At 36.8% G+C, this 15,994-nt stretch overlaps 1 protein-coding gene across 13 annotated transcripts in view; it reads left to right on the top strand.

Moving 5' to 3' along the window:
- Positions 1–15,994, top strand: part of PLAGL1 (PLAG1 like zinc finger 1) — a 166,570-nt gene that overhangs the window by 94,047 nt on the left and 56,529 nt on the right. The window contains exons 1-2 of one of the 13 annotated variants that reach the window (XM_021709738.1): positions 479–634; positions 3,096–3,151. The exons of the other annotated variants lie outside the window; for them this stretch is intronic. The gene's annotated coding sequence lies outside the window, so the exon portion shown is untranslated. Of the gene's footprint in view, positions 1–478; positions 635–3,095; positions 3,152–15,994 lie in introns of those variants that run through there. 13 annotated transcript variants of the gene reach the window in all.

Below are 15,994 nucleotides of genomic sequence, written 5' to 3' on the forward strand. Positions count from 1 at the left end.
CGCTCGCGGCAGCCTTGGCGTCCGCCGGGTTTGCGGTCAGCGGACCCGAAGTCCGAAACCTGGCCCTCGCGCCTCGCGAAAGGCCAGGAGGGAAAGAGAGAGAGAGAGAGAGAAGGGGAAAGTCTCTCGAAAGTAAGAACGTGACCAGACGCTGAATGTTTGCATTCACGTCCATGATGGAAAATATGACGGCTTTGGTGCTTTGAATATCCTGGGCTCCAGCAGACCGACTCCTGAAAGTCTTTAGAAACGTGGGCTCCTGAAAACGTCCTAGATTGGGATAACTGATAACGCGACTTCGGTTCTTTAGTCTTCGCATCCAACTTGAAGGGCGGGCGTGGGGAGTTTTACTTTCTACTGAATATACTCTTGTCATTTAGATTTTTTTTTTTTTTCCCCTAACAGATGTGTTACTTCTACGTTTTAAGAAACCAATACCAATTAAAAAATAGAAAGACCCAGTTTAGGTCCTCCTTCTTCCAGGAATCCTCCTCTAACCCCTCCCTCCCAGGCAGGATCAAGGGCCCTCCTGAGAGCTTTCTGGGGCCTCCGTGAGGTCCTGGTCCCCCGCAAACTCCTCTGCATATTAACCCATCAGCCTCGCTCGGCCCAGTGGTTGCTTACTTAGCACATGGTAAGTGGTTAATACTGTTTAATGACCGAATGCAAAGATAAAACGTTCTGATGTTTCACACTTTTTGCTCCAAAATGAAATAGTAGTAGAGGTATATACGCTTAGATAAGAACATTTGTTTAACAGTTAAGGGTCTGGAAAAGTTGACGACGTCAGAGGTCTGCAATCCCTGATCCAGCAATCGCACGCCTAGGTATTCATTCTCTAGAGCGATGTTTTTTAGAAAATTGAAGCCCGTTTTAGTGGGTGGTGAAACCATGAAAGTGGATACTGACTGGAATTTGTAAAACACGAACAGAATGAAACCTATCAGAATGGGTCTCCCATCATGGGGAATTGGCTTTATGAAACTTACCCCCATCTCAGTTTTATATACACACAGATGTGTGTCATAATGTAAAACGTCATTCCTTAGCATGAGTCATGGTCAAAAAAGTTTGAAAGCTACTACCCTAGATAAATTTTCAAACGTACACACGAGCAGACGTGGACTTAGGAAGGTTTGCTATAATGCCAAAAATTTGGGAACAACTTTCATGTCCCTCTGAAGGAGAAAGATAAATTAGACGCTAGTCATAAAAAGGAACATCGTACAGTGGCCAGTGAAGTAGCTTTGTGTTTCAACACAAATGTGGCTCAGGGTTGAGCCAAAACAAAAAAAGAAGTAAGTTGCTGAAGAATACTGTATGATATCATCTATGTAAAATTCAAAACCTGGCAAAGCAAAGCTATTGTTTAGGGATGCATACATAGCACTAAAAGTAGTAAGGAAGGAAATGTAAAGAAATTAAAACCACGGAGTTAAGCTAATGGTCATCTCCTGGGGTGGGGGGAAGGAGAGGGGAGTCCAGGGGTATCCTGAGGGATCCTGGGATACTGGAAATGCTTTATCTCCTGACCTGGGCAATGGTTCCGTGAGTGTTTGCTTTGCAACACTTTGTTAAATAATACATACTAGGTTTTGAGTGTTAAATTTCCCCTAAACATATTAAAATATGAATGTCATGCATGAACTGAATAACCCTGCAGCTGGGACTGTAAATCTGTTATTCGTATTTTCTGGCTTCTTTGTAGAGAAAAAAAAAGTGCTCGGACAGAGTTGCCTAGGAAACTTATCGTCAGTTAATGTTTTATTTCATAAACTTTCTGGTGGACTCATCAGTATTCATTACATTATATAATGTAATGAATATATATTTTCATACCTTATATAATTTATAGTATGTTTAAAAGTTTAGAAGAAAATTAATATCGTTTGGTGTGTTAGTGTTCCCAGAAAAGCCACATTTACATATTTTGTATAAAATTGGGGGTCTTTTATGTGGTAATTTAAGCCGAAATCAAACTGTTATGAAAAATTAAATATTGAAAAGTATGTAAAAACATGACAGAACTTTGCAGACCTTCACTCATGATTTAATCATGTCAATATGTCACATTTGCTTTGATAATTTCAGGTCCTCAGTTGCTTTAAGCCACATTTCTAGTACTCAATAGCCTCTAGTGCCTTTTATATTTTATTATGTTATATATTTTATATTAAACTATATTACAGAACAGAGCATTTCCATCATTGCAGAAATTTATATTAGAAAATGTTCTAAATACAAATTTGTTGTCTATTAAACTGCAGACATTAATTTTTATACTTTTTGTGTTTTAGGATAATCTTCTCTATATTATTAATAAAATGTATTCTGAATTTTTTAAAGGTCCTAAAGTTTGTGACCACATTTAGTTCTTTAATTTACCTAAGAGACACACACACACATATATGTAGATGTACGTGTTTTATGTTGTGAGATCAAAATCGATTCATTTTCTTTTTCCTATGTGGATAGGTAATTGTCCTGCCACCCGTGATTTGCAGTATCACTTCTGTCATATACAATACCCAGTTGTTCTCGGGCTTATTTCTGGGCTCTCAACTCTGGTTTGTTTATCTGCCATCTGATAATTCTACAGATTTTTATTTACTGTTGCATTATATGTAGTGTTGTTCAGTTCTAAGAATTTAAATTTTTTTCATTGTGATTTTATTTTCTTGCCCTATGAGATTTTTAGAAAGTAGTTTCTAGTTCCAACGTGGAAGGTTTTGTGCGTTATCCTTTTGTTACTGATTGCCAATTTGCACTGTAGTCAGCAAACGTGTCTTTGCTACTAATTCTTTGAAATTTGAGAATTGTTTTATGGTCTTAACTGCTCCTTGTATGATCGAGAAGAATGTGGACTCAAACTTTTGGGACAAGGTATGTAAGTGTGTATACACAACATATACATATATATATACACACACACACACATATGTACACACACACACATATATACTTTCTCTATATGTATAAACTCACTCTAGATTTTATACAAATATATTCTTCTGTCTCTAAGGTTTGTGTTTCAACAATTCAGGAATGTTTTATCCTTATGTCTCTCTTTCTACCCATTTTTTTCTATTCTTTAGGAATTATGACCAGACTTCTATAAGACTCTCTCCCTCTATCACCCATGTCTTTTAAGGTAGCTCTTCTATATTTTTTATCTATGTTGAATTCTAGGTAATTTTTTTCTGGTCTTTGTCTAATTTTTATTTTTTTCTCCAAATGAGCTATAACTTATATCCAACAAAGACATAGAAATAAAGTGTGTAGCTTGATGAAATTTACATATGTATGTACCTGTGTGATCACCACCCAGATAAAGATATAAAGCATTTTCATCCCTGCAAAAGCTCCCTCCTATTCCTTCCGTTCAATAGACCTCCCCATTCCTCTCTCCCAATGAAGTACTATCCTGACATCTATGGCCATGGGTTATTTTCAGGTTTCTTACATTTCATATAAATGGAATCATCCAGTTTATAGATTCATGCATATTGCATGTATAAATATTTTTGTTTGTCTTTTGTTTTTGCCTTATATCAAGATTTAGCAAACTATGGCCTATGGATCAATTCCAGTTCATGGTGTGTTTTATATATACAGTTTTATGGGGCTGAGTGCGTTGGTTTGCACTGTAATTCCAGCTACTTAGGAAGCTGAGGTGGGAGGATCACTTGATGCCAGGAGTTCGAGACCAGCCTGAACAACATAGCAAAACCCCTGCCTTTAAACAAATAAATAAAAAGAATTAGCTAGACGAGGTGGTGTGTGCTTGTCATTCCCAGCTAGTTAGGAGGCTAAGACAAGAGGATCACTTGAGCCCAAGAATTCGAGATTGCGGTGAGATAAGATCGTGCCACTGCACTCCAGCCTGGGTGACAGAGCAAGATCCCATCTTTAAAAAAATTAGTGGAATATGACCATGCCCATTTGACAGAAATCATATGTCCCCAAAAGCCTAGACTATTTACTATCTGACCACTTACGGAAAAGTCTGGTGACCCTTCTTCTGTAGTATTGCATTGTGTGGATATAGTAACAATTTATTTGTTTATCTGTTTATTCTCTTGTTGATTAACATTTGAGTTGTTTTCAGTGTTGGACCATTATGAATTAAATTGCTATGAATATTTTTGAAACTCCTATCGGTGGACATTATTTATATTTCTAGATTATATATTAAGAAGTTGAACTGATGGTCTTCGAGTAGGTTGTTTGCACTTCCATGAGCATTAATAATGTTGAACATTTTTAATGTCCATTCAGATTTGTGTGTGTGTGTGTGTGTGTGTGTGGTGTGAAGAGCCTATTGAGGTCTTTTGCCCATTAAAAAAAATTAGGCCGGGCTCGGTGGCTCAGCCTGTAATTCCGCGCCTTTGGGAGGCTGAGGTGAGTGGATTGCCTGAGCCCGCGGGTTCGAGACCCACCTGGGCAGCGAGACCTCATCTCTACAATAAATCAAAAAATCAGCCGGGCGTGATAGCGCACGCCTGTAATTCCGGCTGCTCGGAAGGCTGAGGCAGGAGGATCGCCGGAGCCCAGCAGGTCGAGGCTGCGGTGGCCGGGAGCGGCCACTGCACGCAGTCTGGGTGACAGAGTGAGACTCCAACTCAAAAAAAAAAAAAAAAAAATTAGGCTATCTTTTTGTTAAGATTTATAGTTCTTAATATAATCTGGATAGGAAACCTTTTCCAGATACACGTTTGCAAATATTTTCTACCCTGAAGTTTCTTAATTATTCTCTTAATGGTGCCTTTTGATGAGCAGAATTATTTCTGTGAAGTTTAGTTTATCGGAGTTTTTAGAAGGACAAGGGGTAAGGATGTGAGGAGTCAGGGTTAGCACTTTTTTGCATCCTATCCACAACTTTCTTTTCCTACTCTCATTTTTGCCCACTCTTAGGGTCTTAAGGACAGTTGCCTATGGTTTCCTCAGCTTTACTGTTGGTTCTGTGGTTATCTCCAGTTGATTTTTGTGTATGGTGTGAGGTGGGAATCAAGATTTATTTTCTATAGAGACAACTGTTCTACACATTTATTGAAAAAAACTTTTTTCCCCAACTAGTTGCAATGGGGAATTTGTTGAAAAATGAGTGATTGGATATTTGGGTCTGTTTATGGACTCCATTCTATTCTTCTTGAAGTATTTATTAACTCTTGCATCAGTACCATACTTTCTTTGATTACTGTAATTTATAATAAGTCTTGGCACAGCATTGTAAACCCTCCAATTTTGTTCTTTTAAACAGTTGCTTTGACTATTTAGGTGCTTTGCATTTCCATATATGTTTTAGAATGAGCTTGTCAACATCTATTAAAAAGTCTACCAAACTTTTCCTTGGGATTGCATTGACTCTACAGAGCAGTTTTGGGGAAATGGACTTCTTAACAGTATTGAGTCTTTCAATTTATGAACATAGTATATCTCTTCATTGAGTAAGTTTTCCACAGTTACTCTCAGCATTTTTGTTTTGTTTTTCAGAGTAGAGGACTTACACATTGGTCAGTTTATTTCTAGGAATTATTTTAATAACATTGTGAATGGTGTAAATTTGTCCCCAGTTTTATTTTCCAAACATCAGACATCTTGCAAGTATATGGAAACACAGTTTATTTTTATATATGGATCTTGTATTTTGTGCCCTTGCTAAATTCACTTATGGTTTTGGTGGTCTGCAGATTTGGGGGTTGGGTGTGTGTTAAATGCATCTGTTTTAAAAAAAAAGATTTAAATATGCCTTTCCAATCTCAATTTCCTTTTTCTTCTTCTTGCCTTATTGCACTGGCTGGGACCTCCAGAACAATATTTAACAGAAGTATTAAGAATGGACATGCTTGCTTTTTCCTCACTTTAAGTGGGGAATCATCTCAATATTTCTCTCTTAAGGATGATGTGTACTATACTCTTTTTACAGCTACCCTTTACCAGATTGAGAAAATTTTCTTCTATTCCTGGTTTGCTGAGATTTGTTTTCACAAATGTGCATTGAATTTTCAGAAACACTTTATTCTGAAATAACTTGAGATTTACAAGAATTGCAAAGACAATACAGAGTACTACTGTAAACCCTTCCCGTAGTTTCCTCTAATGTTAACATCTTACATAACCCTTGTAAAGTACCAAAAGTAAGAAATTAGCATTGGCATAATACTATTAGCTAAACTATAGACTTTACTCAGATTATCACAGTTTTCCCCTAATTCCTTTTTTCTGTTTCAGTATCCAATCCATATGCCATGTTGCATTTTGCTTTCGTGTCTCCCTAAGTACTCTGATATGTAACAGCTTCTCAGTTCTTTGTGATTTTGCCACTTTTGAAGAGTATTGGTCATGTATTTTGTAGAATGTTCCTCAATTTGAATTTATCTGATATTTTCTCACAATTAGACTGAGATTATAAATTTGGGGCAAAGAATATCACAGGGGTGTTTTACCCTTCCCATTGTATCATATCTGGGGCACATGATAACCACCTCAACTAGTGATGTTAACCTTGATCACATACCTAAGTTTGGATCTGCCAAATTTCTCATTGTAATGTTACTTTTTCTCCCTTTCTGTATTCTGTTTATTAGAAGAAAGTCCATTAAATGTCAGGGTAGAGTATCCAATAATTTGTGAATACATGTTAAAACCACCACAGTAATTAATAAATATTTTGAGGGAAATATTTTCAGGAATGACAAATATTCTATTTCTCCTTAAATTTTTGCCCACTAATTTTAGTGTTCATTGAATCTTACCTACAGCAATTATGATTGTGGTATTCTAATGATGATTTTCCATTTCCTTCATTCTTTCTATACTTATTAATTAGAATTCTTTAAGACAGATTTGTTTAAAAAAAATTCTTTCCTTTTTCCCGTTTGTTTAATATTCAGTTAGTTATTTGTATCAATGTGTATTCATTGATATTTATTTTAGTCCTTGGTGTATAATCTAATACTATTATTGTTATGTTGCTTAAGCTATTCCAGCTCTGGCATTGGAACTTTTTCACATTGACTCTTTTGTCCCTTGAACATATTCCCATTAAAGAAGTTTTTTTTTTTCATAAGCACGTCTTTACTTTCTAGTACTGTGATATGCTCCAAGCTCATTTAGCAGTTTTCCTTCCCCAGCCTTAGAATCAATCACTTCTGCAAGAATTCCTGATTGCTTTTATTGGAGGATGGTATTTAGAAACCAAGATATGGTGCTGAGTATCCCTGCTGCTGAGCTGTCCTCTTTCTTGGCCCTCTCAGTGGACAGAGCTATGAATTTTATGTATATACCGTGATCTTTAATTTTGTCCAGTGCTTTTTCTGTATCTATTGACATAAACACATGCTTTTTCTTAGTTTGAATATGATGAATTACAAATATGTGACATTTTAAAGGGTGTTTATCTACTTCTAGGTGTTTTGCAAGGTTTTGTTTTGTTTTTTTCAGAATATCTGGCTATCCATATTGCCTGAAAAAAATCTTTTTAAGATAGCTTTAAAATGCATTTTGTTATGTTGTAGGGCATAAACCTTTGTTTTTCTGTTGAATTGCCTTGATTCTTTGGCAACCTTTCAAAGAACCAGTGTATGAAGTTCCATGAACAATCTTTGGGATTTTTAGAGAAATGGCTTTGAATATATAGATTAATGTGAGAAGAATGGACATATTTGCAGTATTCAACTTTTTCGTTTATCTCTGGAGCCAGATAGCTTGGGTTCAGTTCCCTGTTCTGCCCCTTTTTTGCCAGATAGTGTAATCTGGGGCAATTACTTAACTTCTCTGTACCTCAGTTTTCTCATTTATAAATTACAAGTAACAAGTGTCCACCATCTAAGGTTGTTGAGAGGATTAAATAAGTTAATACACACACACACAAAAAAAGGCTGAGAATTTTGCTTAGCCCCTAGGAAGTACTTATTTTTTTTTCTTTATTTTTTTAGTGTTGAGTATTTTTATAATTCTCTTATTTAGTAACTAAATCATCCTACATTTGTAAGTAAACCTCACACATATTTATTTATATGATTTGGATTTAATTTACTGTCTTAATTTTTTTCTTGTAATATTCATGAGTCATAAATCAACTGTTCTTTTTCCTGTAGCAAAGGACATAATGAATGATAGATTCCTAGAACAATATTGCACAAGAGCTTAGCAACTGGGGTGGCAACATTCCCAACTTTCTGGAACGATTTATATCTGAGGCTTTTGATAAGCTAGAGATGGAGCTACCTCTTGCATGAGCATGTTTAAAACTAGGCATATATTGTTGAAAATGGCCACTCAACAAAAAGGAAAAGTGATTTTTGTTCTTCTACATGTTTCACATTGTATCATTAATATATTGTATTACTTGATTTTGTATGTGGAGGCTTAAATATTTGGAATAAGTGGAGCGAGTCATTCACCAGTGATGCATTGAGCACTTTCTGTGTGTCAAGCAGCATATTTTGCTGGCTTGGGGCATACTTTGCTCTTGAGGAACTTACGAGGCAGTCAGGGTCATTTTGAGGTTGAAGGCAGGCCTACTTGTAGCATTCAGGGAAACTCAGTGTCTGTTCATCTTATAAAAAGTTAATAAAATTGAACCTTCCAACATCATTCCTATTTGGTTTTTTTGTTGGTTTGTTGGTTTTTTTTTTTTTTTTACCCCATCATCATCTTGATATAGGCCCTTGTCAGCCTATGGCTTTTTCTGTCTGCACTGAGACTGTCCTTCCCATTGGTCATGTTTAATGATCACTGCAGTCAGTTCCCTGAAAACTTTTCAGTGCTTGAGAAGAGAGGTCCTTGGTTTCTTAGCCTGATGTTGGTCCTTTTTGATCTGGTCCCAACTTGCTTTACTGGCCTTCTAGTCTATTCTCAGAATTAATCTTGTGGTACAGGTGGTCCTAATTACTCATTGGTCCCTAAAGATTCATTCACTCTACAGCGTTTGCTGCTATGTTCTTATGCCATTTCCCCTGCCTTAAATGCATTCTACCCAATTAATTTTCAACAAAAAATTTCTAGGCCCTGTTCAAAGGATGCTCACTCTGTAATCCTACTAACTGGATAGGAACCCTATAATTTATAATCCATAGCCCTTGTTAAATTCTTACCTTTCATCACCAATCTTTATATCTAAATGTCATTTCCAGATGGTCAGGTTCTTAGATAGGGTTCTAGTGCCTGGCACAATACTTTGCATACAAAGATCTATTGCTAAATAGCTACCACTTTTAAGTACCTACTATAATTGTGCTACAATTTTGCAAAGTAAGTATTATTATCTCTGTTTTAAATTGTGAAGAAACTCAGTATCAAAGAGATTAAAAAACTTGCCCAACACTATATAGTTAGTAAGTGGCAAAACTGGTTTGTCTGATTTAAAAGCTCTTACTCTTTCTTCTATGCCACACTGCCTTGGTGCTAAAAATAAAGAAATAGTTAAATAAATAGAATTACTGAAGAGAAGTTTTTATGACAAACACACTGAAAAATGAAAACCACTGTGACAGCAAAGCCAGTATGCTACTTGGACTCTTTACTTTAGTGACCATGGTCGTTGCTGTGGACAAACTGGTAAACTTCTGCATTCCTTGGATTTTCCTTCTGTTTTTATCAGCACTAATGGATGAGGTTTGAATATTCTAATTTTGGCCTATTTGAGAGCCAGACAGTTAAACTTAGCTACACTTTGCTTAGTGTTTGCTTTGTTTTTATATTTTAATTAATTAATCATCATCATAATTATTTTTTTGAGTCAAGGTCTGTTACCCAGGCTAGAGTGCAGTGGCAAGATCATGGTGATGGTTCATGACAGCCTTGACCGCCTAGACTCAGAACATCCTTTCTCCCACCTCAACATCTGAGTAGCTAGGACTACAGACATGTGCCACCACGCCCGGCTGATTTTTAAAAATTTTTTTGTAGAGACAAAGTTTCACTGTGTTGCCCACACTGGTCTCAAACTCCTGGGCTCAAGCAGCCCACTTGCCTTGACCTTCCAGAGTGCTGGGATTATAGGCATGAGCCATTGTTCCTGGCTTTGTTTTATTTTTAAGTAGAGAATATTATACTTATCTAAAAACTTTTACTGGGTCAGTGGATAAAGTAAAAATATGCTGGGTGCAATGGCTCACATCTGTAATCACAGCACTTTGGGAGGCCGAGGCTGGAGGATTGCTCGAGCCCAGGAGTTTGAGACCAGCCTACACAATATAGCGAGACATCATCTCTACAAAAAAAAAAAATTAACCAAGTGTGGTGGTGTGCACCTATAGTCCCAGCTACTCGGGATGCTGAGATTGGAGGATTGCTTGAGCCCAGGTGGTCAAGGCTGCAGTAAGCCATGATCATGCATGATCATGCCACCGCACTCCAGCCTGTGTGACAAAGTGAGAACCCTGCTCAAAAGATGGATAAAGTAAAAATAGTCTGCTTGTCTTTTATAAATCACTTTTTCTACTGAGGTATAAAATATATGAGGGGAAAGCCTATGAAGTCTACCAGTCTTAGGTATACAGCTTGATGAATTTTTCCGTATACATACCCAAGTATAGCCACAGTCTAGATCAAAATAGACAGTAATATATCCATCCAGAAAGAGTAAATTGTTTCATATACTTTCTTGCCAGTATCTCCTCAGAGGTCATACTCTTCTGAGTTCCATAACCATAGTCTAGCTTTGTCTATTTTTGAACTTTAAGTATAACCAAACAGTATGTATTTTTTTTTGTGTCTGGCCTCATTCAGCATACATTATTGAGGTTCATCTATGTTGATGCATGTATCAGTAATGTGTTCATGGCCTGATGTGTTGGCTCATGCCTATAATCCCAACACTTTGGGAGACTGAGACTGGAGAATTGCTTGAACCCAGGAGTTTGAGAGCAGCCTAGGCAACATAGTGAGACCTTGTCTCTACAAAAAAAAAAAATTTGTTCTAAATTCACAATAGCAAAAACACGGAACCAACCATGCTTCCCATCAAAAGTGAACTGGACAAAAAAAAATGTGGTACCTATACATGATGGGATATTATACAACTATAAAGGAGGACAAAATTATGGACTTCATAGCAACTTGGATGAGTTTAGAGTTCATCACACTCAGTGATCTATCACAGAAACAAAGAACTGGGTATCACATGTTCTCACTCGTAAGTGGGCCCTGAACATTTATCATAGTACTACATGAATGGGATTGGCAGTAGTGGGTCACTGCCCTGGGGGTGGGGGAAGCACATAACGCTAATAAGGGTACCTGATTCTAAACCAGGTGAAGAGAGGACAGATGGGAGGCCCATACTTCACCTGTATATGACCTAACCCTGAATTGTACCTCACATTTTAAAAAGAAAAATAGTTGGGGGCGGGGGCGGGGGGGGGGTATGTGGTGACATATGCCTGTAGTTCCAGCTTCTTGGGAGGCTGAGGTGAGAGAATTGCTTGAGGCCAGAAGGTTGACGCTTCCATGAACTGTGATTGTGCCACTACACTCCAGCCTGAGTGACAGAGTAAGACTCCGACTCAGGAAAAAAAAAGTTTTCTAGCATTCCATTGCATCTATATACCACAATTTGTTTATCTGTTGTGTTCCAGTTGGTAGTCTTACAAACATACCTGCTCTGAGTAGTCATACACAGGTCTTTTGGTGGACATTGGTGGTATTTCACTGGAGAACATATTTAAGACTAGAATTGCTAGGTCACAGAGTAGCCATACATTTAGTTTTAGTAAATTCTGCCAGTTTATCGAAAGTAAATGAATAAATGTACACTCCTCCTAGCAATGAGAGTGAGTTGTAATTGCACATTTTCATCTGCACTTGGCATTGTGACTGTTTTTCACTTTAAGCACTCAAGCGGGCATGAAGTGATATCTCATGGTTTTCATGTGCATTTCCTTTGTGATTATGACTTTTCTGTCTATGTTTGAATGAAGTATTTTGAGGAACAGAAGTTTTTATTTAATGAAATCCAGGTGGCCAGTTTTTTAGTTGTTTTATGTCCTGTTTAAGAAATCTTTGCCTATTCCATGGTGAAGAAGTAATTTATTTTTCTTTCACATTTAAAACTGTGATTCATTCTGTCCTCTATCTCAAATTAATTTTTGTATGTTGTTTTAAGATAAGGATCAAGGTTAATTTTTTTCAGTACTATAGAAGTCCAGTTGCTCTAGAACCTTTTTTTTACAAGATTTTCTTTTCCTCCGTTGAATTACATGGTGCCCTGTTGAAATCAAGTTCTGTAGTACTGTTCTGATTGTCTGCCTCGTGGTTGAAGATGGCTAGTCCGGCTCTAGCTATGATGTCTGTATTCTAGTCAGCAAGACGGAACAAATAAGAGGACACTCTTTCAAGGATGGTTCCTAGAATTTGCACATAACATGTCTGCCTACTCCTGGTTAGTCAGTAACATGACAATTTTTATCTTCAAGGGACATTGAGAAATGTCTTTATTCCGAGGGGTCATGTGCCCACTTAAAATTTTCAGAGATTATATTACAAAGGAAGAAGGGAAGAATGGTTATCAGGGAAGATTGGCAGTCTTTGCCATACCTTCTGTTTCTGAGCACTTTGTAGGTGCTTAATGAACATTTTATTTGATTAAATTTCAGCTATTCATGGAAACCTTTTTGGCTAGCATTTGCTCATAATCGTATGTGCAGATATCGCAGCTCTGGAATGGAAGACTCGGATCCACTTAACAAGAAGTGCCAAGTAGAAATAGGGTCATCTGCTTCTTAATGAGAGAAAGTCCAGACCTTGTTAAAGTTCCTCTCGAGTCACCCAGTGTTTCTTCATTATTTGTCACTGTTGTTATCATGGCAGTTGGGAGACAATGAAACTCTAAATCAAGAAAAGTTAAAGAAATATTTGACTCCGCAACCCTCAAAATGGACCATGGTGGGAGGATGAGCAAGTGAAACAACTTTTGCTTTTGGTCAGTTCCTAAATTTTCCTTATCCTTTATATTTTGGAGAAAAAAAGACTGAAGATCTCTATTTTAATTATTCTATTTGTTTTAATTTTATGGTTGGCCACCATTAATTAATCTTTAGATATTAATCAGTGATTTAGATATTTCATGGAAATACTTAGTATTACTAGATCTTGAACAAAAGTTTATGTTTTATAGTTAAGATTTGGACCTACCAAATACTAAATTTCCTCTTCTCTTTGATCCTTGGGAAAGATATTATGAAATATTCAGTAAGAGTTACCTTTTTTCCTTTATTCTTCAAGAAAGAAAATTCTGATAAAATCTTTTCATTTCAGATTTAAAGCATTTTATATAAGCATTTGTGTATCATAATAGTTTTAAGATTTTAAATGGTATCCTTTTTTTTTTTTGAGTTGGGGTTTCACTCTGTCCCCCAGGCTGGAGTACAGTGGCATGATAACTGCTCACCATAGCCTCGCTTTCCTGGGCTCAAGTGATCCTCCCACCTCAACCTCTTGAGTAGCTGGGACTACAGGTGCATGTTACCTTGCTCAGCTAAGTTTTTTATTTTTTGTATATAAAGGTTTCCATGAAGTCTTGCTATGTTGTCTAAGCTGGTCTTGAACTCCTGGCGTCAAGCAGTCCTCTAGCCTCGGCCTGCCAAAGTGTTGAGATTACAGACGTGAGCCTCCACACCCAGCCTTAAGTGGTATAAATTTTTTATGGCAAAATATATTATCAAATAGCTCTTTAAGATATCTAGTTTAGAACACATTAACCAATTTATTCAACAAATATTCATTTATAGACATAAATGCAGTTTCACATTTTGACCAAAAATAGTACACATACAGAATGCAAAGCATAAAAAATTGTTTAAATTCTGCATTTTGTGCTTGAGCTGTAGTTATGGCTACTTGTGAGACTGAGGTAGAAGGATTGCCTGAGCCCAGGAGGTTGAGGCTGTGGTGAGCTGTGATCATGCCACTATACTCCAGCCTGGGCAACAGAGTGAGACCCTGAATCAAACAGACAAAAAAAAATTGCATTGTAGAATCATGTGTTTTCTTAATGGTTTTAACTCACTCCTGATTAGTTTAACATTTACCCTTTTGCCCAAAGTAAAGCAATCAAAAAATGCCATAATAACAAAAAAGCAAAAATCATAAATTATGTGTCATTTATTATAATTTTGATATGAAAAAGGAAGTTCAATATGTGCACATTTTTTATTAATTTTTAAGGGTAAATTTAAAAGAACCCTGCTTAAGAATATTTTTTGTGTTGGCCACTTGTGTAAATTATTTTATTTGTCTCAACAACCTGAGAATAGGTGGTTTTATTTAAATAAGAAATAGGTGATTTGTACAAATAAGAATTTTTACTGAGAAAGAATAAAACCAGACTGTTAATAAGAATCAAATAATAAAATCCAGCTAGTTAATAAGTAGTAAAGCAAGCTTTTGACCTCTTGTCACCTGGATTCTGACCACCAGGTGGCCTGCCCTTAATGATAGTTATATCTCATTGTTTCTTAATTGTTCCCATTAGATGGTGACAAGATAGGGGTATCACTCAGAGAGATGTGACATAGTTCCATTACTTCCATGAGGCCAAAAACCTAGAATTGATGCAAATTTTCTATAAGCATACATATCAGAAACTGACTCAATATAATGAGAATTTTAATTGGACTAGTGTCCCGCTCTTAAGATATCATTTAACCTTCATTACCTCCCTAATGATGTGGTCTCCAAATTCAGTCACGTTGGGGGTTGGGTTTTCAACATTTGAATTTTAGAGGACACAACTTTTAATCTGTAATAGTGGGTTTTCTAGATATGCATGCAGGAGTAAAATGTTGAGACTGAATATAAGCTGTTCTGGTGGTCACTGTCCCTCATTCTGTCATTTATTTTATAAGAAAATTAGTGGAATTTATAATGCCATTAGTTTTAATTTCACTCCTGCTTGAGATTTTGAGAACTTATGTGAAGTAGGGCTGTCTTGTTAAATCTGTCTGCACTTCTGTGAAGTGTAAAATCAGTGTCATACGCTTTAATGGTAATACCTTGTCACATTCAAAGAGATGTTTAAAACTGCAATCTAGAAAATTGCTTTTAAACAGCTGGGGAAAGATGTTCGTATTCTCCGAGGACACAATGTAGAACATACGGACATGCCATTCACTGCAAGGTTTTAAATCTGTAGTGTATAGGAAAATGGCTGATTCGTCTGACACCTCTCTGGGATTATTAAAATAATACAGATCCAAGCCTAGTTTTTGTAGTATTGTAGATTACATATTTCACTTTAGATAGTCACTGGTCTAGCATACCACTTTTAAAATCCCTTACTAGATTCTAGGAAGCCCTGGGGAAGCAAAATTTTTCTTGCTTATACGCTGATTCTACCCTCTCGTTCATTGTTTTCAGAGATATTAACTCTGTCCTCTGGGAGAGTCTTCCTTTTTTTCCTCCTTAGCCACATTTGAAGTAGGTATTAGAGAATTTGTTCTACTTGTAACTGAGCAACTCTGTCCACTTCCTACATATAGAGGGTTGGGACCAAAGGGTCATTTTAAGATTTCAACTGATGGACTTATTCTTTTGGCAGCACAGTTCTCTCCATAATTTGGAAGGTGTCTTATCTGCTTGTTTCCAGTCAGTTCTGTGTGCTAGTAAACACACCCTTGTTTTTTTCTTTTGTTGTGAGTGCTGGTTCTCAGATCTGATACATTGATTTGCTTTCTCACTCTTATAGCCCTCTTTCTGGTCCTAAAGGAAGTTATCTTGGGACTGGTTGGCTTTCATTGGAAAGCTTGACCCTTCATCTGCTCTATTCTCTCAGTCATTTGATCCACATTAAACAAGCTAATGGATATATTATCTATCTTTATCCTGAGGTAATTTAATTTAAAAAAAAAGTTTTCTGAGGTTTATGACCTTCAAAGTCTTATCTTTTTTTTTTTTTTGAGTTGGAATCTCACTCTGTCCCCCAGACTGGAGTGCAGTGGCCGCTCCCGGCCACTACAGCCTCAACCTGCTGGGCTCTGGCGATCCTTCCGCG

This window comes from Carlito syrichta, unplaced genomic scaffold, assembly GCF_000164805.1.
Source record: "Carlito syrichta isolate Samal-C Ts95f unplaced genomic scaffold, Tarsius_syrichta-2.0.1 Scaffold279568, whole genome shotgun sequence".
NCBI lineage: Eukaryota > Metazoa > Chordata > Mammalia > Primates > Tarsiidae > Carlito > Carlito syrichta.